Source organism: Macaca mulatta, chromosome X (genome assembly GCF_049350105.2).
Source record: "Macaca mulatta isolate MMU2019108-1 chromosome X, T2T-MMU8v2.0, whole genome shotgun sequence".
Lineage (NCBI taxonomy): Eukaryota > Metazoa > Chordata > Mammalia > Primates > Cercopithecidae > Macaca > Macaca mulatta.
The window spans coordinates 80,777,740-80,805,429 of NC_133426.1; the positions used below are offsets into that span (position 1 = coordinate 80,777,740).

Sequence of the window (27,690 nt, forward strand, 5' to 3'; positions counted from 1 at the left end):
GCACATGAAAAGATGTTCAATATGACTAACCATTTAGGGAAATGCAAAATAAAATCACAATGAGATACCACTTTACACCTACTAGGATGGCTATAATCAAAAAGAAAAACAGAAAATAATAAAGGGTTCTCAGGATGTGGAGAAATTTGTAACTTCATACATTGCTAGTAGGAATATACAATGGCACAGCCACCATGGAGAACAGTTGGGAAGTTCCTCAAAAAGTTGAACAGAATTACAATATGACCCAGCAATTCCATTCCTGGATATATACTAAAGAAAAATAAAAACTTGTGTCCACTAAAACCTTGTACACAAATATTCACAGCAATATTATTCATAATAGCTAAAATAAGTAATCCCAGCACTTTGGGAGGCTGAGGGCGGATCACCTGAGGTCAGGAGTTTGAGACCAGCCTGGCCAACAAGGTGAAACTCTGTCTCTACTAAAAATACAAAAAAATTAGCCGGACATGGTGCCGGGCACCTGTAATCCTGGCTACTTGGGAAGCCAAGGCAGAAGAATCACTTGAACCCAGGAAGCAGAGGTTGCAGTGAGCTGAGACTGCACCACTGCATTCCAGCCTGGGCAACAAGAATGGAACTCCATCTCAAAAAAAAAAAAAAAAAAAAAAATGAAGTCCTGATACATGCTGTAAGAATTACCCTACAAAACATCCTAAGTGAAAGAAACCCATGATAAAAGGCATCTATTGTATTATTCCATTTACATGAATTATCCAGAACAGGGGAATCCATAGAAACAGAATACAAATCAGTGGTTGACAGGGATGGGGGAAAGTAGGGGTGACTGCTTAATGAATGCAGGATTTATTTTGGGGGCGATAGCAATGTTCTGGAACTAGGTAGTGGTAATGCCTGCACAACATTATGAATTTTCTGTTGGTAGGACAGCGGTAGAGGCCATGGGTCGTGGCAATCTTCTCACGTCAGTCAGCCGAGGCATCATCATCCTGTCCTTAATGGCCTTAGCAGGTCCAGGGGCTATGTGGTTTCCAATCCACGTGCAGGTGACAGTGTTGCGGGCATAGGGCCAGGGGCCAAAAATCAAGGACTTGAAGGTACAAGCAACGTGTACTCGTTGATTCAGGTGGGTAAGTAGAAGTATGCCACCTCAGTGTCAGAGGAGGAGGCCACCTTTGAGCTGCTGCTGCTACTGTACTTGGGCTTCGCCGAGGTGTACCTGCAGAAGCTGCACCCAGACTAGGGGAGCAGGAAGATGCAGTGGTATATCTTGAAATCCAAACCAGGAGAGAAGGATAAAGAGGAGAAATTGAGGTTGACATCCAGTTTATGAGAAACAACATGACTGCCAGCATGTTTTGCCTTTTCATCAAAGACAAGCCTCGGAATCCATTTGGAAAACTTAAAGACAAGATCAAGGGGAATAATACAGAGAGTGCATCAGATGCTGCCTCCACCATTCCTGATCCATTATTGCCCTGCCGACTTCAAAGCTAAAGTGCTGCTTCAACTGGGAGACTTTCAGTCCCGGTGGGACAATGACAACAATGAGAGGGACTCCTCTTCAGCTTCAGATGTCATGTCTCACAAGACAATAGCAGGTACATATCTTAAGCAGCTAAACGAAATCAACATCACCCTTCCCAAAATGGAAGGACTTTCCTTTCTTGGGGGTCTTCGGTCTACGAATGAAGTCCTTTCCCACTCTAATGTCTGTATCAATGGGAACCATGTTTAACTGGAGCAGTCAGAAGCCAAGGGTGAGAACAAGTATAGCAGTCCTTCTTCCTACCTGAAGCCCCAGGGCTTCAGGAAGAAGCGTTTGTTCTTATCTACCAAAAACCTGGCTGCTCAGTCTTGAAAGTAACCTGGGGAAGGAAGTGGGATGTCTCATGACAGGTGGCTCTTTGAGTCTTCCACCAAGAACTCTCTGAAGTCCATGTCTCTACCATCCTACTGACCACTGTTCTGTGGAGACATTAGAGAAAACACGGCTCCAGCAAACTTGGAAGCTGCAAAAGAAACCAAAGAGAGCAAGAAGCAGAATAACGTCTTCTTTGCTTTCTCGGGTGACAGGGAAGAAGGATATGGCTAAGAACAGTGAAGGTGAAAACCCTCTTACCATCCTGGGGAAGAAGGAAGGCATGCTTACGGAGGTCAAGCCGGGTAGGATGATTCAGGGCCTGTTGAAGACCTTACGAGAAGACTGGAGAAAGATACTGCAGCTATTGTCTCCAGAAGGGGTAACTCTCTGAACCCCTTTGAAGATGCACAGATCACAGAACCAAAAGCTGACCAAGAATCCAAGTCTGAACAGAATCACCAATTCTGTGATGGCTCCAAAAACCAGAGCGGTCAAACCTTGACTTCATCCTGAAGTCAGTGAACACAATGGCCACCAAGATCGCTATCTCTAGCTTGGAAACTGTCACCATCATCAGGGAGAACTTGATCAACAAGACCATGATGAAGAAAAACAACCCCTTGGATTCTGCTTTTGCGTATGCACAGCTAACCCAGAATGAGCTGATCCAGCTGCTCCTCAAACAGAAGAAAATAATAAGCAAGAAGGATTTCCAGGATCCTAAGCTGGAAGACTACACTGACAACCTGCCAATCAGTCATGGAAGAAACCCCCACGCTCCACATCCAGGCTCACGTTAGCAAAAAAAGCAGGAAAGATGTAAATCACCAGAATAAAACATGGGCATGTTTCCGTGAGTTTGTTTCCACCTGTTCTTGAGGTTAAGGACTCGCTATGCCTCATAACCAGCTAGCAGGTTCCGAATCATCATCTCCCTCACATGTTATCTGGCAAGAGTCAATTTTACCAATTGAAGCCAGGTTAATAATTACAGTGAATCTTTTACTATGGGTCCCCAAGACTTTATTTTTAAATGCCACTTTGCCTTTAACTAGATTGTAAATATTTTATGGCCACCAGAGACGTGATCATAAGTTCTGATCCTGAGCCAGAGATTCAGATGGCACAGGAGGTATTAATGTGTTTCAACACTGGGGTTTTCTTTCACGTTGAGATTTTTTTTTAATATATATCCTCCAGCTATTAAAGCTTACCTGAGAAAGCTTTAAATAAGAAAAGGACAATAGGCCGGGCGCAGTGGCTCAAGCCTGTAATCCCAGCACTTTGGGAGGCCGAGACGGGTGGATCACGAGGTCAGGAGATCGAGACCATCCTGGCTAACACAGTGAAACCCCCTCTCTACTAAAAAATACAAAAAAAACTAGCTGGGCGAGGTGGTGGGCGCCTGTAGTCCCAGCTACTCGGGAGGCTGAGGCAGGAGAATAGCGTGAACCCGGAAGGCGGAGCTTGCAGTGAGCTGAGATCTGGCCACTGCAGTCCAGCCTGGGCGACAGAGCGAGACTCCGTCTCAAAAAAAAAAAAAAAAAAAAAAAGGACCATGCAATTGCTGCTGTTACATACATGTACTTTCTCATGAGTAGCACAGGTGTGGCTTTTGGCTGCAGATGCTAAATTTTTGATACCATGTAAATGTACCCAGCTTCTCAGACTTGGGTCCTGTTTTTAATTTTTTTTTATGGGAGCCAAAATGTTTAGAGAAAGCCTCTGGTTGTGCCTTTCAGATTTTGAACAAGCTGCCTTGTCTAAACATCAACTTCTACTACTCTCTAGCCTTAAAATGTGCTCTACTTAGATCCACAGGGCCCTTCTACTGGAGATATGAAAAATAGAATACAGAAATTAAGAGAATCACTTTTTACTCAATTAGGGGAAGTTGGTCAAAGCCCTCCTCTTGCGACAGCAGGTTTTTCAGTGCCTTGATACGGGATTGGGTGATGAAAGCACTCATGAAAACAGTTCACTCAGGTATGGAATGTCAGAATTCCTTTGGCCATTTTCTCCTGAGTCTTTGCTAGATCCCCTGGTTTCTTTGGCAGCACTTCCTGGATGGAGGACAGGGTCCACGAACTTCTCAAGACATTGAGTCTTGAGACACAAGAAACCACAGACTTCGACCCTGAAGGGCCTATGTCCATATGTCTGTCCTTTGAATACTTCCTGTTCCTGCCTAAAAGGAAAGCCAAATTGTTTCTAGGATACTGGGGAAGTTGTAGTGAGGGGCTTAATGCAGTTAATAGAATCTAAAGCCAGTAGAAAACCAAAATGCCTCAGTCTCAAATATAAAAAATGTTTCTTTTTTATTTTCCATAATGAATAGACTCACAGGCATTTTACCCCCTTGTTATAAAATTGTGAAGAGAAAGAAGATGACACATTTTTGGACTGCTGTATTTTGTGTATTTATTTTTGAGACAGAGTCTTGCTCTCCTCGCCCAGGCTGGAGTGCAGTGGCACGATCACAGCTCACTGTAGCTTTGGCCTGCCGGGCTCAGGCGATCCTCCTACCTCAGCCCTTCAGGTACCTGGAACCACAGGTATATGCCACCATGCCCAGCTTTTTAAATTTATTTTTGTAGAGATGGGGGTCTCCCTATTTTGCTCAGGCTGGTCTTGAACTCCTGGGTTCAAGCAGTCCTCTCACCTCGGCTTCTCAAAATGCTGAGATTATAGGCATGAGCCACCACATGCAGCCAATTGTTATGTTTTTAAAACTAGATTTATAGACATATTTTTAAAAAACTAGGGCACTTTTCCCCTTAACTAAAAAGCACTAGTTCAGTTCTTCAGGTAATTTCATTGGAACTCACCTAAGATTGGAATTGGAATGTTTCCGTGTTGCTCATTTTTTCTACAGGTTATGATAGAATCTCATTAAATCTTGACATCTCTCCCAGGGGAAGAATATCACAGGCCAGTGGTGTGAATGGGTTATGAGATGATAGCATTAACTAAATCAGTAATCTCTTTTATGTATGTTCTTGTTATATTGCGGTTAAGAGGCAAGATGATTGGCAGCAGAATTCTTCAGGATTTTGTTTGCTGTGGTATGGATTATATTGGAGCACCTTAATCTGAAGGATGAAACTGTAACTTGATTTATCTAATTAGCTTTTATTTTATTTTATTTTATTTTTGAGACAGAGTCTCGCTCTGTCGCCCAGGCTGGAGTGCAGTGGCACAATCTCGGCTCACTGCAAGCTCCGCCTCCCGGGTTCACGCCATTCTCCTGCCTCAGCCTCCTGAGTAGCTGGGACTACAGGCGCCCGCCACCGCGCCCGGCTAATTTTTTGTATTTTTAGTAGAGACGGGGTTTCACCGTGGTCTCGATCTCCTGACCTTGTGATCCGCCCGCCTCGGCCTCCCAAAGTGCTGGGATTACAGGCGTGAGCCACCGCGCCCGGCCGTCTAATTAGCTTTTAATTACCTATAGCTATTTTACTTTATTCTCTCCTATAGTTTTGGGGACCACTGTAAACTTCTCAGATGACTTGCATTTATTTACACACTTGAAAACTGTATATTCACTTGAACTCTAACAATGTACATGTATATGTATATATTTGCTCCACATTATGTTTTTTACTTTATATAAATGTACTTTTATTGTGATAACCCAAGTGCACCATGGGAGTCATGTGTACTCTTAATGGTTGGAGAGCTGGTATGGAAAACTGGTGTGGAAACCTGCATTTTTCATTAGGGTGGTTGGCTTGGAGATATCTGCTGCTAGAACCTGGGGTGCGTGACTCAGTGTGAGAGGAACATCTGGGTGGAAGAGTGAATTCCTGTGCTCTGAAATGCCACTTGGGAACTCTGGAGAATGAAGAACAATTGACTTCAAGGTGTCTGGCTTCTGCGACTGCTGGAAAAAAATTCAGTTTATAGCATTCCCGCATTTCCCAAAGTAGATAACCTGGAGGTTATTCAATGAATAACTGTCCCTGAGGACTCCATTTTGGGGGAGGGATTATCTAGGAGATGCTTTACCCTGCTCTGAACAATCAGCAGAATTTGGTGAATTGGAGCACAGGAGAATCCTACAAATGGAGTATGTCTCAGGGCATACATCAGCTATACAAGAGAGCTGGGACTTGCCTCTAGCTTCTGCAGGCACTCACCTGATGGGCCCTGGGGGAGAGGGGGAGGGGTGGTCTGGAGGAGCCAGAACAACTCTTGGCCTGGCCTCTCTGCTTCCAGAAAGAGTATTCAGGACTTGAGGGAAGCATCAGATTAAATACCAGTGAACAGTTCGAGGTCAACTTTCTGAAGTGTCAATCCTTTTCCCAGTTGTTTCATATACTCTTATTCCTTCCTTGCACTTTGGCAGATGTCCTGCCCTCCTCTTTCATTCCAGTGTGTTAACCTCATCAAAGCAGCAAAGTGGAAGAGAAAACAAGTCTGCCCTTTGCCATACTGAACAGCTATGGACCCTGTGAGGTGGTACACAGGCCTGTAAGAATGAGATACAAGTGTGTGCTTTCCAGCTTTGCTAACAGTGGGAGTTCAAAGGGGCAGAGAGGGAGGAAAGTCCATGACACTCAGCCACATAGTGTAGGGAGGCAATTTAATATTAAGTGATGCACCATCTGCCCTCCCTAGGTTCCTTCTCCCAATCAACCTTTTTTCTTTTTTCTAGAATGACTAATTATCCCTCAAGAACAATTAATTATCCAATTGCCTTAGGTGGAGAACTTAACTCCTAAAAGCCACACCAACCAACCTCAACTCTGGTTTTTCCATATCTACTGTGTGAGCTACTTAACTGACTCCTCCTCCCTCCAACTGAAGGATCACCCAGTGTTTTTTGGATTATAGAATTATTATTTCCTGCTTTGTTATTCTGGGAATTTTTTATTTCTTTTCTTTGTTTTTATTTGTGTGTGTTTTCTTCATTTTTTCTTTTTGGAGACAGGGTCTGCTTCTGTCACCCAGGCTGGAGTGCAGTGGTGCAATCATGGCTCAATACAGCCTCAATCTCCCAGGCTCAAACAATCTACCCACCTCAGCCACCCCAATAGCTGGAGCCTTGCTATGTTAGCCAGGCTGGTCTTGAACTCCTGAGCTCAAGCAATCCTTCTGCCTCAGCCTCCCAAAGTGCTGGGATTATGGGTGTGAGTCACCGCACCTGGCCAGGTTTTAAGAAGTAACCTGGGCGCAGTGCAGTGGCTTGCTCCCGTAGACCCAACACTTCGGGAGGCCTAGGTGGGTGGATCTCTTGAGCCCAGGAGTTTGAGACCAGCTTGGGCAACATGGCAAAACCCCGTCTCTACAAAAAGTAAAAAATTAGCCAGGCAAGGTAGTGCATACCTGTAGTCCCAACTACTCAGGAGGATCACTTGAGCCAAGGAAGTTAAGGTTGCAGTGGGCCATGATCACACCACTGCACTCCACTCCCATCCAGCTTGGGTGACAGAGTGAGAAAAAGGAAAAAAAAAAAAAAAAGAAAAAGAAAGGAAAAAGGGGAAAGAACCTACAACCTCACAGTTTTTTTTTGGTGGTGGTGGTTGTTTTTGAGACAGAGTCTCACTCTATCGCCCAGACGAGAGTGCAGTGCTGCGATCTTGGCTCACTGCTACCTCCACCACCCGAGTTCAAGGGATTCTCCTGCCTCAGCCTCCCAAGTAGCTGGGATTACAGGCGTGCACCACCACACCTGGCTAGTTGTCGTAATTTTTTGTGAAGATGGGGATTCACCATGTTGACCAGGCTGCCCAGGTTTTGTTTTTAAGAAGTAACCTGAAATTTCCTACAACACTGAATAAGGTGGTACTACTTACCCCCCACCCCCCCACAAAAAACAAACAACAATAACAAAAAACATGAATTTTCTATGGGAATGAATATACCTTAATAAAGAAAATCAAGCAATACAATGGGCTATAATGACAGACTAAGAAAAACACATGATTATTTTAATGGATACAGAAAAAGTATTTAACAAAATTGAATTATCAACTCATGATCTTAAAACAATTCTGAGCAATCTAGTAATCACAGGAAATTTTCTTAAACTGATAAAGAATATCTACAAAAAACCTATAGCTAACATCATACTTAATGAAATACTGAACGCTTCCCCCCAGCCACACTAACATCAGAGATTTGGCAATGTGTGCTCCAAACACTCCCCTTTAACTTCTTACTGCAAGTCTTAGCCAATGCAGTATTTCAAGAAGACATAAAAGGCAAGCAGATTGGAAAGGAAGAAATTAAACTATCAATATTCACATGTAAATAGTAAACTATACAGACACCACTGTATATAGAAAATGCCAAGAAATATGCATAAAAGTTCCTACAATTAATAAGTGAGTTTAGCAAAGTTGCAGGATACAAGATCAACATACCAAAAGTGACTTTCAGATGCATATACACCTATTTGCTGTTCACATCAGTGTGTTCTCTCTATAAAAGATGAAGCTATTAATATTCCCACTCTGCCTTCCTACTCACTTCCTCTTCTGTCCCCATACACTGTCGACTACGTTTTTACCTTTATATTATCAAGGTAAAAATTGTTACCTTTACCTTTACACTTACATTGTCCCAATTGTCAACATTTTTAATCACTGTGTTGTCCAGATGCAGTTTATTAAATTGAAAAACAATAAATGCCATTACATTTTTAAAAAATGATTTTATTTCTATATACTAGTAATGAATGTTTGAAAATTTAAAAACCACTACCATTTACAACAGTAGAAAATGTATAAAATATTTGGTATAAATATAAAATATATCCAGGATCAGTATGCTGAAAGTGGAAAAAAAAATCAAGACCAAAATAAATATACAGCTATATCATGTTTGTGGCCTAAAGACAAAATATTGTGAGGATGTAAATTTTCTTCAAATTCATCTATAGATCTAATTCAATCTCAATAGATATACTAGCAGAATTTTTTATAGAAAGCAACAATTCTGAAATTTATGGAAAAGCAAAGTAGTAATCAACACGATTTTTGAGATGAAGTTGTACACACTATCTAATTTTAAGACTTCCTATAAAGTAATTAGGAAAATGTAGTATTTGTGAATGGATAACAATGGAACAGAATAGGCAGCCCAGATTTAGACCCAAACAAATATAATCAATTGATTTTTTGACAAAAGTGCAAAAGCAATGCAATAAAAAAGAAACAATCTTTTCAACAAATGGTACTAGAATTAGATAGCCATATTTTAAAAATTGAACGTTGACCCATAGCTAAACTTTATACAAACCTTTATTCAAAAAGGATAATAGATAGAAATGTAAAACTTAAAACTATAAAATTTCTGGATGAAAATATGATATAATCTTCATGACACTGGGTTAGACAAGTGTTCTTACACTGCACATCAAAAGTAAAAAATTGATAAAGTGAATCGTATCAAAATTAAAATTTTTGCTCTAAAAAAGGCAGTGTTCAAAGAATGAAAAGACAAGTCACAGACTAGGAAAATATATTTCCAAATAATGTATCTGACAAAGGACTTGTATCAATATATTAAAAAAATATAAAAACAGTAAGAAAAGGAACAATCCAATAAAAAGAGGAGCAAAAGATCTGAACAGACACTTTGCAAGAATATACCACTTTAACTGTAAGATCATCATAAGGTTTGAGGTGATATCCTGATTTGATCATTATACAATGTACACATGTACTGAAACATCACATTGTATCCCATAAACAATTATGTGTCAATTATAAACAAATAAAAGATAATACCATATATCATTAGGGAATTACAAATTCTAACAACGATTAAAATTTAAATGAATATATATATACACACATATATATGTATAATACAAAATTACTAAATACTGGTAAAGATACAAAGCTACTGGAACTCTCACATATTTGTAATTGGAATGCAAAATGCTAGGGAAACTTTAGAAAACAGTCTGGCACTCATTCCCACTCCAAAGCATTTACCCTATAAAAATGAGCATTTATGTCATACAAAACTTATAGCTGAAAGTTTATAGCAAATTTATTCAAATTCACCAAAACTAGAAACATCTTACAAATTCATCAGTTAGTGAATGGATAATAAAACTGTGGTACATCCACACAATGAAGTACTACTCAGTGATAAAAAGGAGTGAAAGAAGCCAGACCAAAAGGGCTACGTATTGCATGATTCCACTTATATGACTACTGGAAAAGGCAAAACCATAGAGATGAAGAACAAATTGATCATTTCCAGAGATTGAGTATGGGGCAAAGGGTTGAATACAAAAAGAGCCACCAAGAGAAATTATTAAAGTGACAGAACTTCTGTGTATGGTACTAGTGTAGAAGATACATGACTGTGCATTTGTCAAAACCCATAGAACCATACACTAAAAAGAATGAATTTTACTGTGTGTAAATTACAAATACAAATTTTAAAGAAATAAAGGTATATTTTTACCTATTAAATTAGCAGAGATTTACAAAAATAGAAAGGCCATGTTTTGATGAATGTATGGAGGGATATTCACATTTATACACTACTGGTGGGAATGTAATTTGCACAACTGTATTGAGGAAAACTCAGCACCACCTGTCAGATGCTCTACTAAATGCTCTCATCATCCAAACCAAATAATTTTAATTCTGGAACCTTATTCTAAAGAAATAATTACAGATGTGCATAAAGGTTAATGTACAATGATGTTCTTCATTACATTTAAATTTTATAAGCAAACTTGATAATAATCAAAATGTCCAATAACATGATATCATCTAAATAAACTTTGTTAAATCCATAAGATATTATGTAGCACTTAATATTGTATTTTTCAAAGAATGATAACATGGAAATACACTTGTGAATTTTCAAATGAAAAAATTAAATAAAATGGTATATACAATATGATGTCAATTTTGTTATAAAACTGTGTTACATACATAATTTTTTAAAAGACTGAAAGGACATACACCTGAATATTACAAATTATTGTTTTCTGGCTTATAAAATTATACATATTATTTAGCTTTTAATTCATACTTTGCACTTTATTTTTTAACAATGATCACCTGTTACTTTTATCATGAAGGAAAACATTTTTTTTTTACTTTTAAAAAACAAGCCCAGCCCAATCTAGCCAAGCCCATGATCTTTTCAGTTGCTATCTTCACTCAAAATGCCACACTGTTGTCCACTGGGTGCTTATTGTCCTCTTGCTCCTTTAGGTACTGCACTCACTGGTGATAAACATCTGCCAAAATGAGAGTGCAGGTGGCAGCATCCCTCCAAGCACATTAAATCTTTCAGTTAAACTGGCCTAGTAAGCCATAGGCTGATACTGGGATCAATCTCCATGACCTATATAGGGAACCAATGTTTTGAAAAGCTATAATGCCCACCTTATGTAATTGGGAGTTTCCCCTCTTCTAAATCTCTTCTATGAAATAGTATTTTGCAACCCTTCTCCAAAGCAACTCTAGATATTCCATCATGCCCTGGGGAATGACAAATAGTAGGTCCAAGGATAGACTTTCCATTGTACTATTTCCTGATGCCAGATGTGGTGTCTGGGGATGCCTGGAGCCATTCTGTCCACTGTCCCTGTCTCATCTCACCTATCCAGTTTTTTAAGCTGGCTATTTAGTACTACTTGTACTATCTCCTGTGTACTTGATCCCTTTAGGGGGAGTCACAGACCCCTTGTCACAGAATCAAAGAATTCCTCTAAGTTACAAATCTTGTTTTGGGTTGTTTCTAAATTGGGTCAAGAGAAACCGCCACAAGGGCAGCTTGACATGAGAATAGTGGCTGGCAATGACTCTCACAGTAGCAACAGAGGTATTGCAGTGCAACACCTTCTCTCTAATCCACATTAAAAAGGTATGGATTTATGAAGTAAGTCTCACTGCCTGCTTCAAAGGATTACTTCAAATCCACTGAAGTAACAGATTTATGGCATCTCTCATTTTCTCCCTTCCTTCCCTCCCTCCATTCCTAAGGGCAGTAAGTTCACTCCTATCTTCATTTACAAACATCAGAGATCTCAGGTTTGCCTCATTCGTGTAAGCTTCTAAGTCCAATCTCCACTAAATTATGTCAAGCATCTGTAACTCCATTGTGGAATTTCATACCCTCCTTCTCTTTCCTCTCTATTTTTAAAATCTTTAAAAATACTTATTTCAGTAATTTTGGGGGTACAAGTGGTTTTTGGTTGCAAGGATGAATTGTATAGTGGTGAAGTCTGAGATTTTAGTGTACCCATGGTACTGGTATAAAAGTAGACACATAGACCAATGGAACAGAATAGAGAACCCAGAAATACAGCCAACTACTTATAACCAACTGATCGTTAACAAAGCACACAAAAATATAAACTGGGGAAACGACATCCTACTTAATAAATGGTGCTGGGAAAAGTAGATAGCCCACATGTAGAAGAATGAAACTGAATCCATCTCTCTTACCTTACATAAAAATCAACTCAAGATAGAATCATGACTTAAATCTGAGACCTGAAATCATAACATTTCTACAGTATAACCATGAAAAACTTTTCTGGACATTGGCCTAGGCAAATAATTCACGACTAAGACCCCAAAAGCAAATGCATCTGCCTCTCTTTTTATATCCAAGGGCAACATGAATGTAACTCGCAACACTCTCTAAGGTTTCATTCACTCATTCACAATAAAACTTCCAGATGGGGGCTTGTTGGAGACAAATGTCTTAGGATGACAGAAAGCAAAAAAGACCTACTGAAACTCATCAAGGTGGGGAAAGAAATGGAAGAAGGTCAGTGAGAGCAAGAAATTCCCTAGGATGACTCCAGAAAAGAAAAATGAGGCAAGAGCCAGGATAAGGTGACAGAAGGTGTGAGCAAAGGTCTCCTGAGGATTCATTAGGAATGTATTTGATTCAGGCACGGTGGCTAACGTCTGTAATCCCAGCACTTTGAGAGGCCAAGGCAGGCAGATCACTTGAGGTCAGAAGTTCGAGACCAGCCTGGCCAACATGGTGAAACCCCATCTCTACTAAAAATACAAAAATTAGCTGGGTGTGGTGGCATGTGCTTGTAGTCCCAGCTATTCGAAAGGCTGAGGCAGTAGAATCGCTTTAACTCAGGAGGCAGAGGTTGCAGTGAGCCAAGATGCCAAGATGGCGCAACTTGGAGTCCAAGTTGCACCAGCTTGGGCGACAGAGCACTCCAGTTTGGGCGACAGAGAAAGACTCCATCTCCCCCCTGAAAAAAGGAAGGTATTTGAAATGCACAAGAATTTCCACTTTCCCTATACACTATCCTGCCCATCCTCAAGAGAGACAAAAACTAACCAGGACTCCTGATACTGTTTTTGTTCATATCTGTATATCCTAAAACAAGGACATGTCTGATGACCAAATCAAAAGGGGGACCTGGGATGGGGAAAGCCCTCCTACTGGTATTTAATGACCAGCTGAGACATCAGGCACAAATCCTGGAGCTGGAGTTCGCAGAGTTGCTGGCCTTGGCTACATCTCCAATGGCTGACATGAGATCAGGTAAGGCATGGGCATCAGAGTAATCGATTTAAGTATTTTTCAACTCCCGCCATAACTATGACAAATTCAACCTCAACCTTAGCATTCATGCCTCTCTGGGTCTTAAGTGATAGGAAGAAAGTGCAAATGAAAGAGGGTGACTCCCAAAGGCATATACGTGGGAAAGAAAAGTACCAGTGGAAGGAGAAAGTTATGGCATTTGTTTGATCTCATCAGTGATATGTCTTACTTATAAGGCTTAAGGAAAAAGTAAACAAATATAAGCACAAGGATTGGGGTTACTTTCAAATCAGCTGACTACTCTCCTTCTATGAAGCTGGGTCATTTATTGCTGAAATCCAAACCCATCTCTGGTGGCCTATATTCCAGCAGTGGGGGGTCCACAACATTACTGAAGGCCTAACAGAGCAAGTACTCTATCATGTTTCAAGAATTTTTTTTTCCGTAAACATGGGGAGCTGTATGGAAAGTAACTGTTTATATATACATATCCGTGAGTATAATAACTTCTGAAATGCGACAAGAGAAAAGAGAAATCTAAGCATGCATTTGAAAATAGCAACCTGTGGTCTGGAGAGGATCTTAATAGTGATGCCTTTGTTGAATGATGCTTTGTGAAGCTGAGATGAAGAGAGGTTGTAGTCGTCCCCTGCTACTTCTTTCCTTTTCTTCTCCCTCACATGAAGTCTTCTACCAGCTCCTCCTCAGGAATAAATATAAAGCAGCCCCTACAAGAGGGGATGGGTTGTCTGAGGGCCTGATCACTTTAACACAGTGGTTCTTAAACTTCTTTTGGAATATTGAGTCATTTGGAGAATATAAAAGACATGAATCCTCTCCCCAGTAAAATGTACTCAAAAGAAAAATGTCTGCATGCCATGTCAGAGGTTTTATAGACTTTTTTCTCCTAAGCTTTACCTTCCAAGTCCTTCAGGCCATCTCTCTGCCTCAATTGCAGCCGTCTTCCATAATAGCACAGGGAAATTCTACAATACGGACCACTAAACTGGATGTATTCTGACCCCACAATGGCTTTTACAAAGTAGTTGTTACTCACCTATTGATGTGAACTTTCTTTTGTTCTACCCTTTATCCTAAAAAGCTGAATTCATAGGATTGTGTCTTGCTCTGGTTAATCAATGTGTGTATTATGACTGGCTTTTTGTTGTTGTTGTTGTTGTTGCTTTTTAAGAGCAGCACTAGCTCACTTTTCAACTCAGAGGCTCTGAAGCCAAAGTACATTATGGAACATGGCCAACAAATGCTTGTAACATGTAACTTAGGTCAAGATCAAGGAAAAATTTAGATACTAAATAAATCTTTTTATGCTACTTCAAGCTGACTAGCCTGCAGCCCTTTGAAAGAGTTAGGAGACGGCCACAAGATTCCAGCAGTGCTAAGGGCTAACAGCTCCCCTAGCTGTTCTCACCAGGAATTGTTGCTCATTCTCGCACTCCTGAAGGGTGACAGACCCAAAAAAGGTGAATAGATAGTATACAGCGAGGTATCAGGCATACAGCAAATACTCAATAAAAGAAGGAATCACCTGGATCTCTTCTAAGGCTCATCTACTATCCCACTACAGCCTTTCTTCTCTAGTATTTGCACAGTTATCATGTGCCAACCTCCAAGTCATTCCTCACAGTCACTGAAGCCTTTTGTACCTGGCCCAGTGTTCATTCTAAGCCTAGCTTCTACTGTAATCCTGGGTTACAATAATAGTCATGTAAATTATCATCTGACATCCTAGCTTCACAGGTATCTTAACCACTCCCATTTTGAAATCTAACACTCCAAAGTATACTCTGATTACAGGTCCTATCACTCCAGTTTTCCAATTACTCAGCACTCACCTTGTTCACATTAAAGCCTCTTTTTGGCCCAGACTGAGGCCACTCCTGTTCTTACTTCCTTCCATGTCCAGGTTGGATTTTGTTTTTTTTTGAAACTAAGTCTTGCTCTGTTACCCAGGCTGGAGTATAGTGGATGGGATCTTGGCTCACTGCAACCTACGCCTCCCGGGTTCAAGCGATTCTCCTGTCTCAGCCTCCCGAGTAGCTGGGATTACAGGCATGTGCCACCATGCCTAGCTAATTTTTGCATTTTTAGTAGAGACACGGTTTCACCATGTTGGTCAGGCTGGTCTCGAACTCCTGACCTCAGGTGATCTGCCCACCTTGGCCTTCCAAAGTGCTGGGATTACAGGCGTGGGCCACCACGCCTGGCCTTAGTTTGGATTCTTAACTCCATTTCTGTGTAACTCCTCTCTTGCTAGCTGTCCACCCCTCAATCAATCAAGGCAACCAAATACTGCTTAAGTGTTTTTAAGTGACAATGTCCCAAAACCACTTCATATTTTCCTGAGCTTCTAACCCAGTTTCAAACTCGTTTCTTACTTTGATATACCATAAGCTCTCCTGTTAATGGTCTCACTCCAGCGTTTTGGCCTGAATATTCCTTAAAGACTCTGGTTCATATTTAGTCTTTCTGTTCTAGCAGCTTTTGTCTCCATATTCCTGTTCCTGGTCAGCTTCCTCTCCATTATCCACCTCCACAATTACAAATCTTCACCACTCTTGCCAAGTCCTCTTCCTTACTCCTATCCCTATCTCTGTGCTCCAGCAAAAAGGTAGTTCCACTTACCTAAGGCTAACCCTCCACCTGCACGTGTTCTAGAGCCATAGATTTCACCCTTCCAGCTTCACCTGCATCATCTTTCAAGATCATCTTCCATCCATTATCATCTTTCTCTTTCTCGCATCTACAGTGATGCCCTTCTCAATTCCTTCTGCCCCATGGTCTGCAAACACACTCAATTTTTTTCTCATGTTAAATGATTCACTGTAAGGCCCTGGATAAGTGGTTTTAACTTGTATTCTGGTTGTTACATCTACAACCAGAAAAGCTTCTCACAAAATAATGATTAAGTACAATAAATAAGATAAAGAAAATATGAACCTGGTGAGAGGTGAACAGGAGAGTGGAGGCTTACCTGTCAGTGCAGGTAAGGGGATAGCTGGGGTAAGGTTGAAAGGGGAAAACTTTAATTATCAGCCACAGGAGCAAACCTCAGACTATGAGGATGAGGTTTCTGTTCAGACAATGAGCACTCTGGTCCAACCCAGGGAGCAACTAGCAGCAATTACAGTAGCAGCAGCAGCTATGTAACATCAGCAAGTAGCTAAGACTAAAATGCAGGCATAGAAATGAAGTATTTCATAGAAAACAGAATAGCAAATATGACATATGAGGCACTTGTGCTGCTACCCCCCCTTCTCCCACCCTCAGCAGACTTCACTAAATAGTTATAAATGTCTTTCACACTGAGATAAGACCTGGTTTCAGAATCTTTTTATAAAACAATCAGGGCAGGCATTATCAATCAATTAGAGATGGTACTTGAGATGAAGTGTATTTGCTATCATTGCACTACACAGAAAAGTCCTCAACAAAAGAATTAGAAGACAGGAATAAGCTTCAGGAGTAAGCATTCTGAAGAGAGCTTGGACGTTGTTGGCAACTGGCGGGGACAAGCTGAGCCCATGGAGATCACAGAGCAGGCGCCCAATTAATGTCTGTTGATGATTCATTTTTTCATTCAACAAACATTTAATGAGGCCTACAATGTGCACCGGATTAGGCACTGCGAATACAAAGATGAGTAAGGCACTGTCCTTGCCCTTAAGGAATTTAAGGTCTGGTAGACGACAGCCATAGACACGGACAATGATAATACAACCTGCTAAGTGCTAGGACACTTAGCAGGTTGTATTATATCCATCCGAGTAGGATTTCTTCAGAGGAGCACCATTCCAGGTTGCTGCTGGATCCATGAAGTCCTCCCAGGCACCAGGATCTGCTGTTGTTTTTGTCACAGTTGGGCGTCCCAAGATCTAACAATAATAGCTGTAATTAATGTATAGAGTGCCTATGACAAACACTTTACAAATATCTTCATGGAAACTCTGAAAATTAATAGTTACATTAGAGGAAGAAACTGAAGGTCAATGAGTTTAAGTCACACAGCCAGCAAGCAGTTGAATCAGGTTTCAAATCCAGTTTTGACAAAGTCTAATGCATTTTTGTTTTCAGGATAACCTTTATGCAGATGTAATACAACAACTTTTCAACAGCTTTCTATTTGGAACTAAGAGTAAAGGGAATAGATTAGTGACTAGTGCATGGAGTGATTAATCTGGTTTCCCACTCTACCTGGCAGAGAAATAAAAGGTGAAATAACCTCACACTTACATACCATTGAAAACCTTGAAGTCAGTTACTGTTTTACTTTCTCAACCCTAACATCATCACTGATCATTCAAAATATAAGTACCTCTAGTCAAATCTCTTCTTTTAATACTTGTCATAGTCAACACCATTATTAGCAACAACAGTTGATACAGCATTTAGCATATTTCAGGCCTGTTCTAAGCAATGTACATAATTAGTCCCTTTAAGTACTTTTTACCCCCATCATTGAAAATAATATTATTCCTATTTTACGTAAGAGAAAACAGAGTCCTAGAGAAGTGAAGAATCACACTCAAGACCACATTGGTAAGTTTGACAGCAGATTTGAGCCCAGGCTACATAGTCCCAAGACCCAAACTCTCACTTTACATAGCTCTGCTGCACTGCTCAGGGCCTCCTTTCCCAACTCCTGATGGCAAGTTATACAAGGCCCCCTGAAAAACCCAGTCCTACTCACATAAAATCTCCTCTGGTCTAACCATATGACCAGAATCTAACCATTCTCGTCATAGAAAGCCATTCTTTAAATCCCAAATATCAATACTCGGAGCCTTAATTGGAAAATTTCCCAAAGAACATTGAGTTTACAATATACCTTTGAAAAAAAAGAAAATAAACACTGGATATGTTTAGGTTTTTAATTATTGAATTTTTTTTTTTTTACTTGCAGATATAGCCATAAATGTTTTAAGATCCATAAGCAAACTAAAGCAATTATGCCAATAATGACTAAGGCCACTGCTTCCTCAATTGAGTCTTTGATATAAAAGCCTTCACTTTTGGTTAATTACAAAAACAAAAACAAAAACAAAAAAAAACTTTGGGAGGTATGTGTCAGTGAGAGTAGGCCTGCTACTGATGAGAAGGACCAGCAACTTAGCAACACCATAAAATGTCTGCTGCAATTCAGGTGTCTAGGTGTCTCCCTGAGAACCAACATTTCATATACAGCTGTTCCCAGAAAACAATCTTGCACAACCTGTACAGTCAAGTTATGATCTAAAAGGAGTTAATTGCAACATTCATACAAAGAATATGACAGTATTTTTCATCAAGGTCTTTTTCTATAAGTTTTTCTATAACTTTTCCTATAAGTTCTATTATATCTATAGTCATGTGCTGCCTAACAATGTTTAGGTCAATGATGAACCTCATATATGACAGTTGTCCCACAAAATCATATCATATTTTTACTGTACCTTTTCTATGTTTATATATATTTAGGTACACAAATACTTACCATTCTGTTATAATTGCCTACAGTATTCAGTACAGTCATATGCTGTACAGGTTTGTAGCCTAGGAGCAATAGGCTATGCCATATATCCTAGGTGTGTAATAGGCTATACCATTTAGAGAGGTTTGTGTTAATATACTCTATGATGTTCACAGGACAAAATCACCTAAAAATACATTTCTCAGAACATATCCCCATTGCTAAGCAATGCATGACTAAATTTGTATAACTTCCTAAGAGATTATCCCCTCTTCGCCACTCCCACTCCTTTCAGCCCTACGTCATTTCTCATCTTAGCCACTGTAGTATCCTTCTAACTCATCTCCCTGTCCAGATTTGAAAACATTCCTGAACACACCCCACACTACTGCCAGTGATCATCTAAAAGCACCCCTTTCTGAAAACATTTATAATGAAATCCAAATCCCATGGCATATCATATAAAGTCCTATTCCTGACCTACACATTCAACCTAATTTAGAGAACTATTTGTAGTTCCTCAAACTCATCATACTACTTCCAATGTCCATGCTTTTGCTCGGAAAGCCTTTCTCTGTTTTTCACCTAGTCAAAAGGCGACTTTACTTCTTTAAAGACTCAACTCACATACCAGGTGCTCTGAGCTCTATCATCTCCAGACTCTGTAAAATGATTTCTCTTTGAACCCCAGAGTATCTTGTACATACCTCCATTGTAGAGTATACCATACTGTTGTAATTCTATGTGTACATAGATGTTGATCTCTCTCACTAGACTGAGAACTCCTTGAGGACGGGGATGGTGTCTAATTCATCTCCATATCCCCATTACCCAGCACAGTGCCTGGCAGCTCAGATGACATTAGAGAGTAGAGATGCTGAATATGCAGGAGAATAAAGCAATGTTCTTGAGTAGTGGTACAACACAAATATGCTGAATGAATTGAAGCTATAGAAAAACATTTTGGCTCAATATTGTAAAGAGGTCTCAAAAGAAGGGACAAGCTAACTCAAGGAGGAGTCCCCAGTTACCAAGTAAACTTACTCACAAGTTAAAAGACCATTTGTTGGGTATGTTATCCAGGGACTTCAACTGGGGTTAGTTTAAAATAATCTATTTGGGATAGGAGATTTTTAAGGTCCTCCCATCCTGGAGCTTCTAAATCTATGATCTGTGCCATAGTCAAGAGAGCCATCATTCTGAGAGTCTATGTCACAGAGTGAACGGTGACTCCCACAGTTGTGGACAAAGGCTAAAAGCAGATCACAAACTTATAACTCATTTGGTTGGGTATGGTGGTCGACACCTGTAATCCCAGTACTTTGGGTGGCTGAGGTGGGCAGATTACTTGAGCCCAGGAGTTTAAGACCAGCCTGGACAACATGGCAAAACCCCATCTCTATGAAAAATACAAAAATTAGCCAGGCATGGTGACATGTACCTGTAGTCCCAGCTACCCAGGAGGCGGAGGTAGAAGGATCATCTGAGCACAGGGAGGCGGAGGTTGTAGTGAGCTGGGATTGTACCACGGCACTCCAGCCTGAGCAACAGAGTGAGACCTTGTCTTAAAACGATACAAAAACAAACAAAAAACCCCTCGTCCTCTGTTGGCCCTGTTCCCAATTGACTCTTGAACCTGGCGCAGGAAGTGTTTTTAAGGCCAACAAGAAGGACCTCATGACCCTAACTATATCCTCTACAAGCTGCTACCTAATGTTTTAAATTCCCCCTTAAAACCTTTGGTGCCTTTCATTCATGTTTGCTAAAATGCCACTTAATCTAATATGTTGAGCTAGTATCAATTAACTTCACACTACATAGTAGATACAAGGAACACACTATCCGTTCCCATACCCTGTGAGATCTAATCCAACCCTCTTCCCTTAACACAAATCTAAGAACACCCACCAAATGTCCAGATTTTTAACTCTGGTACTCAGTTTCTTGAAGTGCAAAATACAGAAGTTGTATTGAATAATTCCCCACATCCTTTCTTCTCATGATATTCTAAAGAGCTTCTGAGCCTGTTTTCCACCTATAAATTAGATACATTGGTGAATCTGTTCTTATTCCTAACCAAACTGTTACAAGGGTCAAATAAAACCATGTTTGTAAAAGGCTTCTAGAAACAATAAAGTACAAAAATAAAATAATTAACTAAAAATAAAAATAAAAAGGTTGGGCTTGGTGGCTCACCCCTATAATCCCAGGACTTTGGGAGGCTTAGGTGGAATGACTGTTTGAGCCCAGGAGTTCAAGACCAACCTGGCCAACACAGACAGATAGGAAAGAAAGAAAGAAAGAGGAAAGGGAAGAAGAAGGGAAGGGAAGGGAAGGGAAGGGAAGGGAGGGGAGGGGAGGGGAGGGGAGGGGAAGGGAGGGGAGGGGAGGGGAGGGGAGGGAGGGGAGGGAGGGGAGGGGAGGGAAGGGGAGGGAGGGGAGGGGAGGGAAGGGAAGGGAAGGGAAGGGAAGGGAAGGGGGAGGAAGGGAAGGGAGAGGAAGGGAGGGAGGAAGGGAGGGAGGAAAGAAGAAAGGAAGAAAGAATGAACTGCTATGCAAATTTAGGAGAATTAAGCTATGTGTTGGAGAGTGTGGCCTGCTTAGAAAACCCACTCTACCTCTCTAACATGCCTCAGAGGGTTGGTGTGATGATTAAATGGGAACATGTAAAGCAGCACACTCATTTGCCAATCGAGACCTTCACAAAATCTCAGGAATAAAAGTGACCTTCAAAAGTGCATGTAATCCAACTCATTCCACCCCAAGGAGATTCTGAAGTTCAATTCCCAGTGTTCATACAAGCCTCTAAGTGTCACTTCCAAGAATCATCTTTGGAGAGTCCGTAAAACTGCTTCTCTATTAATTAGAACTGCCTTCAAAAGCAGCAAAAGACAACTGTCCCTGACCCAATAAGAGATCTGAAAACAGACAGAAGACAACAAAGCAAAGACAAATTCTTCTTTTTGGAGTTCTCTTACAATATAAACAGCTCTAGTGCCTATGATGCTTCTCATAAGATCTACATTCATCTCTCTCTCCATATCTTGGATGTTCTCCTCCAGCTTCCTCTCAAAGAGTTGCTCTTAGAATTAAAACAAAACTACCAAATGAGACAGAATTCTTACCTTCTTTGGTTCCAAATACTTTTTTTTTCTTTTTTCTTTCTTTTTTTTTTTTTTTTTTGTGAAATGGAGTCTCACTCTGTCACCCAGGCTGGAGTGGCACGATCTTGGCCCACTGCAATCTCCACCTCCCAGGTTCCAGCCTCCCGAGTAGCTGGGATTACAGGTGGCACTACCATGCCCAGCTAATTTTTGTATTTTTAGTAGCGACGGGGTTTTGCCATGTTGGCCAGGCTGGTCTCAAACTCCTGACCTCAAGTGATTCACCCACCTCAGCCTCCAACTGCTGGGATTACAACAGGCCAGCTGGCCCCAAATACCTACCTACGTACGTACCTACCTAATTTCCTTCCTGCTTTCTCTTCTTTTTTTTTTCTTTTTGACAGAATCTCTCTCTGTCTCCCAGGCTGGAGTGCCGTGGCATAATCTCAGCTCACCACAACCTCCACCTCCTGGGTTCAAGCGATTCTCTTGCCTCAGTCTCCTGAGTAGCTGGGATTACAGGTACGCACCACCCCAACTGGCTAATTTTTGTATTTTTGGTAGAGACAGTGTTTCACCATGTTGGCCAGGCTGGTCTCAAACCCCTGACCTCAAGTGATCCGCTTGCCTCAGCCTCCCAAGGTGCTAGGATTGCAGGCTGAGCCACTGCGCCTGGCCCCAAATACTTTTCCAGTAAGAACATCACCAGTTACACTGAAGGCTTTGGACGTCTTCAACTGGTACAAATCCTAAAAAGAATGAGCACCAAGTCTACAGGAGCTTTCAGGATGGAGAAAGTCCTTCCAAGTGGGAAAGGAGGTCAAAGGGATGCTGCCATTACTGAAAACAAATGCCTTACTATGTCATTTTCCTAATACCAGCTCTCACCTCTGGACTTAACTAAACCAGGAATACAGAACATGATAAATAATGTGGGCTGCTAGGAACATTTGGAAGAAATGATAAGATCAAACACAAAACACATTTTGAATGATATTCCCTACTGATTGGCCCTAGTCTATGCAGATGACATCTATGCTTTTCCCACCAGAACTGCAGTTCCAAAGACATCTTTTTTTTTCCAGAAAATGGGAGAGATTAAAAGTAGTAAGTAGAGGCCGGGCGCGGTGGCTCAAGCCTGTAATCCCAGCACTTTGGGAGGCCGAGACGGGCGGATCACGAGGTCAGGAGATCGAGACCATCCTGGCGAACACGGTGAAACCCCGTCTCTACTAAAAAAAAAAAAAATACAAAAAACTAGCCGGGCGAGGTGGCGGGCACCTGTAGTCCCAGCTACACAGGAGGCTGAGGCAGGAGAATGGCGTAAACCCGGGAGGAGGAGCTTGCAGTGAGCTGAGATCCGGCCACTGCGCTCCAGCCCCGGCGACAGAGCGAGACTCCGTCTCAAAAAAAAAAAAAAAAAAAAAAAAAAAAAAAAAGTAGTAAGTAGAATATACATACACAGACACTGAAGACCTGAATAAAAGGAGAAAAATATTACATTAATGTATGGGAAGATTGTAAAAATGACAGCTCTCCCAAAATTAATCTACAAATTGAATGCCATTCCAATTTAAATTCCAAAGGTATTTGTGAACACTTGACAAGCTGTTTCTATAGTTCACATGAAATAACTACATGATAATGAGATAAAATGTTGGAAAAAAGAATGAGGGATGTGCCCTGCAACATAAGGTTGTTATTAAAAACTAGGCATGTAGGAAATGACAGCACCCACATTGTCTCATTACAATGAAATAAAAACATGATTTTTTTTGAGGAAAAAGAAAGCCAGAAATCCTCAACATGAAGCATCACACTAAATAACTATTGAGTCAAAGAATAAATATTAGTTATAATCAAGCATATTTAGCAAACAACAAAACAAGAATATTACTTAGGAAATTCAGCCAATACTATCATAAGTTCTCTCACTATAAAATAATGAAAAAGAATTACTCTTAGTAAACATAACAAACATAATGAGAGGAGAGAAAAGGGGCAGAAAAAATATGTGAATGAATAATGGTTCCCAAATCCCAAATTTGATTTAACAAATCAAAGTTATTAATCAAAATATTAATCAATATGTGCAAGAAGACCAACAAATGCCAGAAAGAATAAACTGGCAGGCTGAGGTGGGCAGATTACTTGAGCCCAAGAGTTTAAGACCAGCCTGTGGCCAGGCGCGGTGACTCACGCCTGTAATCCCAGAACTTTGGGAGGCCGAGGCGGGTGGATCACGAAGTCAGGAGATGGAGACCATCCCGGCTAACATGGTGAAACCCTGTCTCTACTAAAAATACAGAAAAACTAGCCGGGCGTGGTGGCGGGTACCTGTGGTCCCAGCTACTCAGGAGGCTGAGGCAGGAGAACGGCGTGAACCCGGGAGGTAGAGCTTGCAGTGAGCCGAGATCGCGCCACTGCACTCCAGCCTGGGCGACAGAGCGAGACTCTGTCTCAAAAAAAAAAAAAAGACCAGCCTGGGCAACATGGCAAAACCTGTCTATACCAAAAATAAAACCCAAAAATTAGCTGGGTGTGGTGGCATACACCGATAGTCCCAGCTACTTGGGAGGCTGATGTGGGAGGATTGCTTGAGCCTGGAAAGTGGACGATGCAGTGAGTTACAATTGTGCCACTGCACTCCAGCCTGGGCAACAGAGCCAAACCCTGTCTTAAACTCAAAGACATTAAAATTTACACATAGTAGTAAAATTATCAAAGCCAGACGTCAGAAAGAGGATCTTGAAAGCAGCAAGAGAAAACAAACAACTCATCACAATTTAACTGATTTTCAATAAGATAATCAGCTGACTTCTTATCATAAATCAGAGACCAGAAAACAATGGGAAATATTTTCTTTTTCTCTTTTTTTTTTTGGAGATGGAGTCTCACTCAGCTGCCCAGGCTGGAGTGCAGTGGCACTATCTCGGCTCACCACAACCATCATCTCCTGGGTTCAAGCAATTCTCCCATCTCAGCCTCTCAAGTAGCTGGGATTACAGGCACCCACCATCATGCCTGACTAATTTTTGTATTTTAGTAGAAACAGGGTTTCACCATATTGGCCAGGCTGGTCTTGAACTCCTGACCTCAGGTGATCCGCCTGCCTCGGCCTCCCAAAGTGCTAGGATTACAGGCGTGAGCCACCGTGCCGGGCCAACAATGGGAAATACTTTCAAACTGCTAAAGTAAAAAGAATATCAACAGCAAATTCTGTATCTAGCAAAATTATCCTTCACAAACAGCAAATTCTATATGTAGCAAAATTATCCTTCACAAACAAAAGAGAAATTATGGCATTCACAGATTCACAAAAATTAACAGAATTCAATGCTAGCAGACTTGCCCTACAAGCAATACTAAAGGGAGTGATTCCGAGCGAAATGAATGAATACTAGACAGTAACTCAAATGCATGAAAAATAAACAGCACCACCAAAGGTAAATAAATAATTATAAAGAACAGAATAGATCTATTTGTATAACACTTTTCTTCACAGATCTATATTAAAAGACAACTGGATAAGGAAATAATTACAAAATGTGTTGACATGCCTATATTGTATACAGATGTAGTATAGTAATAATAGCACAAAGGATGGGGAGCAAATGGAAATATAGTGAAGCAAATTTCCTATGCTATTGAAACTAAGTTGATATGAATCTGAAGTCAACTATTTCAAGGTAAAATGTTAACTTTAATATCAGGGCAAACTATAAAAACAAAAGCAAACACAAAAAAATACATTGAAAAATGAGTGGGAGAGGGAATTAAAATGGTACCCAAGAAAACAGTTGTTTAATAAAAAAGTCAGTAATGAAGATGTAAGACATGGGGAAACAAATAGCAAAACAGCAGACATTAGTCCCCCCTTATCAGTAATTACAAATATAAATAAAAGAGTACTCCAATCAAAAGGCAGAGCTTGGCAGAATATTTTTAAAATATGATCCAGCTACATACTATCTACAAAACACATACTTTAGATTAACGGGCACAAAAAAGGCTGACAATTAAAAAATGGAAAAAAGATATACCAGGCAAGCTGAAATCAAGGGAAAGCTGGAGTAGCTTTAATTATGTGACAAAATAAAAGGAAAAAAAAAAATTTGCCAGGCATGGTGGCTCACGCCTGCAATCCCAGCACCTTGGGAGGCAGAGGCCGGGAATCGAGATCACTTGAGTCCAGGAATTTGAGACCAGCTTGGGCATCACAGTGAAACTCTATCTCTACAGAAAAATACAAAAAAATTGCTGGGTGTAGTGGCATATGCCTGTAGTCCCAGCTACTCAGGAGGCTAAGGCATTGAGTTGGAGACCTCAATACACTTTCAAAAATACAACTGAGCAGAAAAATAAGAAAATGGAAGACTTAAACAACACTATAAAACCATATCACCTAAACATACATAGAGAACCCACCAAACAACCACAGTATACACATTATTCTCAAGCGTACATGGAACCTTCTTCAACACAGACCATAACCTAAGTCATAAAACAAGTCTCAATTAATTTTAAAAAATTGAAACCATACAAAGTATGTTCCCTACAACAATGAAATGAAATTAGAAATCAATTTTAAAAAAGCAATTTGGGGAATTCACAAATATGCAAGTCAGGTGCTATGGTTCATGCCTATATTCCCAACACTTTGGGAGGCCAAAGTAGGAGAATTCCTGGAGCCCAGGAGTCCAAGATCAATGTGGGAAACATGGCGAGACGCTGTCTCAATCAGAAAAAAAAAAAAAAAAAAAAGATAGATCTAAGTGTGGTGGCACATGTCTGCAGTCCCAGCTACTCAGGAGGCTGAGGCAGGAGGATCACTTGAGCCCAGGAGGTCAAGGTTGCAATGAGCCATGATTGCACCACTGCACTCCAGCCCGGGCAACAGAGTGGGACTCTGTCTCAAAACAAACAAACAAACAAATATGTGTAAATTAAATAAGAAACTTCTAAACAACCAATGGGTTAAAGATGAAATCACAAAAATGATTAGAAAATACTTTGAGTTGAGTGAAAATGTAACAAAACATAAAATTTATGGAATGCAGCAAAAACAATGCTTATAGGGAAAAGTAAAATTGTGATCACCTACATTAAAAATGAAGATCTCAAATAAATAAGCTAACCTTCCAATTTGAGAAATTAGGAAAAGATCAAACTAAAATTGATTAGGGGCCGGGCACAGTGGCTCACACCTGTAATCCTAGCACTTTGGGAAGCTGAGGCAGGTGAACTGACTGAGCTCAGGAGTTCGAGACCAGCCTGGGCAACAGAGTAAAACCCCATCTCTACTAAAATACAAAACATTGGCCAGGAATGGCAGTGTGTGCCTGTAGTCCCAACTACTCAGGAGGCTGAGGCAGGAGAATTGCCTGAACCCAGAGGCAGTGGTCATCGCTATGAGCCAAGATAACGCCACTGCGCTCCAGCCTGGGTGACAGAGTGAGACTTTGTCTCAAAAAAAAAAAAAAAAAAAAGATTAGGACAAAGAAAATAATAATAATAAAAAAAACTAGAGTAAAAATAAATTTAAAAAACAGAGAAACAAAATTAAGGAAATATGGTTATTTGAAACAATTTTTAAAATGAACAAATCTGTAGCTAGACCAAAGATGAAAAACAGAAAACACACATATAATCAGAATAAAAAAAACACACATATAATCAGAATAAAAAAGACATTATCACCAATGTTACACGAAAACAAAAGAATTAGAAAGGAATACCATCAAAAATAGTATGCCAATTAGATATCT

At 40.5% G+C, this 27,690-nt stretch overlaps 3 long non-coding RNA genes, 2 other non-coding genes and 1 pseudogene across 6 annotated transcripts; 2 read left to right on the plus strand and 4 right to left on the minus strand.

Annotated features, from left to right (window-relative positions):
- The first annotated feature begins 1,103 nt into the window (after nt 1-1,103).
- Nucleotides 1,104-3,395, plus strand: LOC707533 (rab11 family-interacting protein 1 pseudogene; annotated as a pseudogene). The gene has a single exon (XR_013413125.1). The product of XR_013413125.1 is annotated as a rab11 family-interacting protein 1 pseudogene (transcript).
- Nucleotides 3,396-16,901: 13,506 nt separating this feature from the next.
- Nucleotides 16,902-16,980, minus strand: MIR421 (microRNA mir-421). The gene has a single exon (NR_032515.1). It is a non-coding gene; the product is annotated as a microRNA mir-421 (primary transcript).
- An 86-nt stretch (nt 16,981-17,066) lies between these two features.
- On the minus strand, nt 17,067-17,138 carry MIR374B (microRNA mir-374b). Its single transcript, NR_032497.1, has one exon. It is a non-coding gene; the product is annotated as a microRNA mir-374b (primary transcript).
- Nucleotides 17,139-22,129: 4,991 nt separating this feature from the next.
- On the minus strand, nt 22,130-26,687 carry LOC144338760 (uncharacterized). The gene is made up of 2 exons (XR_013413130.1): nt 26,059-26,687; nt 22,130-23,060 (listed from the first exon to the last, which is right to left on the minus strand). It is a non-coding gene; the product is annotated as an uncharacterized LOC144338760 (long non-coding RNA).
- LOC144338758 (uncharacterized) lies at nt 24,055-26,858 on the plus strand. The gene is made up of 2 exons (XR_013413128.1): nt 24,055-24,153; nt 25,308-26,858. It is a non-coding gene; the product is annotated as an uncharacterized LOC144338758 (long non-coding RNA).
- On the minus strand, nt 24,786-25,796 carry LOC144338759 (uncharacterized). The gene is made up of 2 exons (XR_013413129.1): nt 25,110-25,796; nt 24,786-24,833 (listed from the first exon to the last, which is right to left on the minus strand). It is a non-coding gene; the product is annotated as an uncharacterized LOC144338759 (long non-coding RNA).
- Nucleotides 26,859-27,690: the final 832 nt, after the last annotated feature.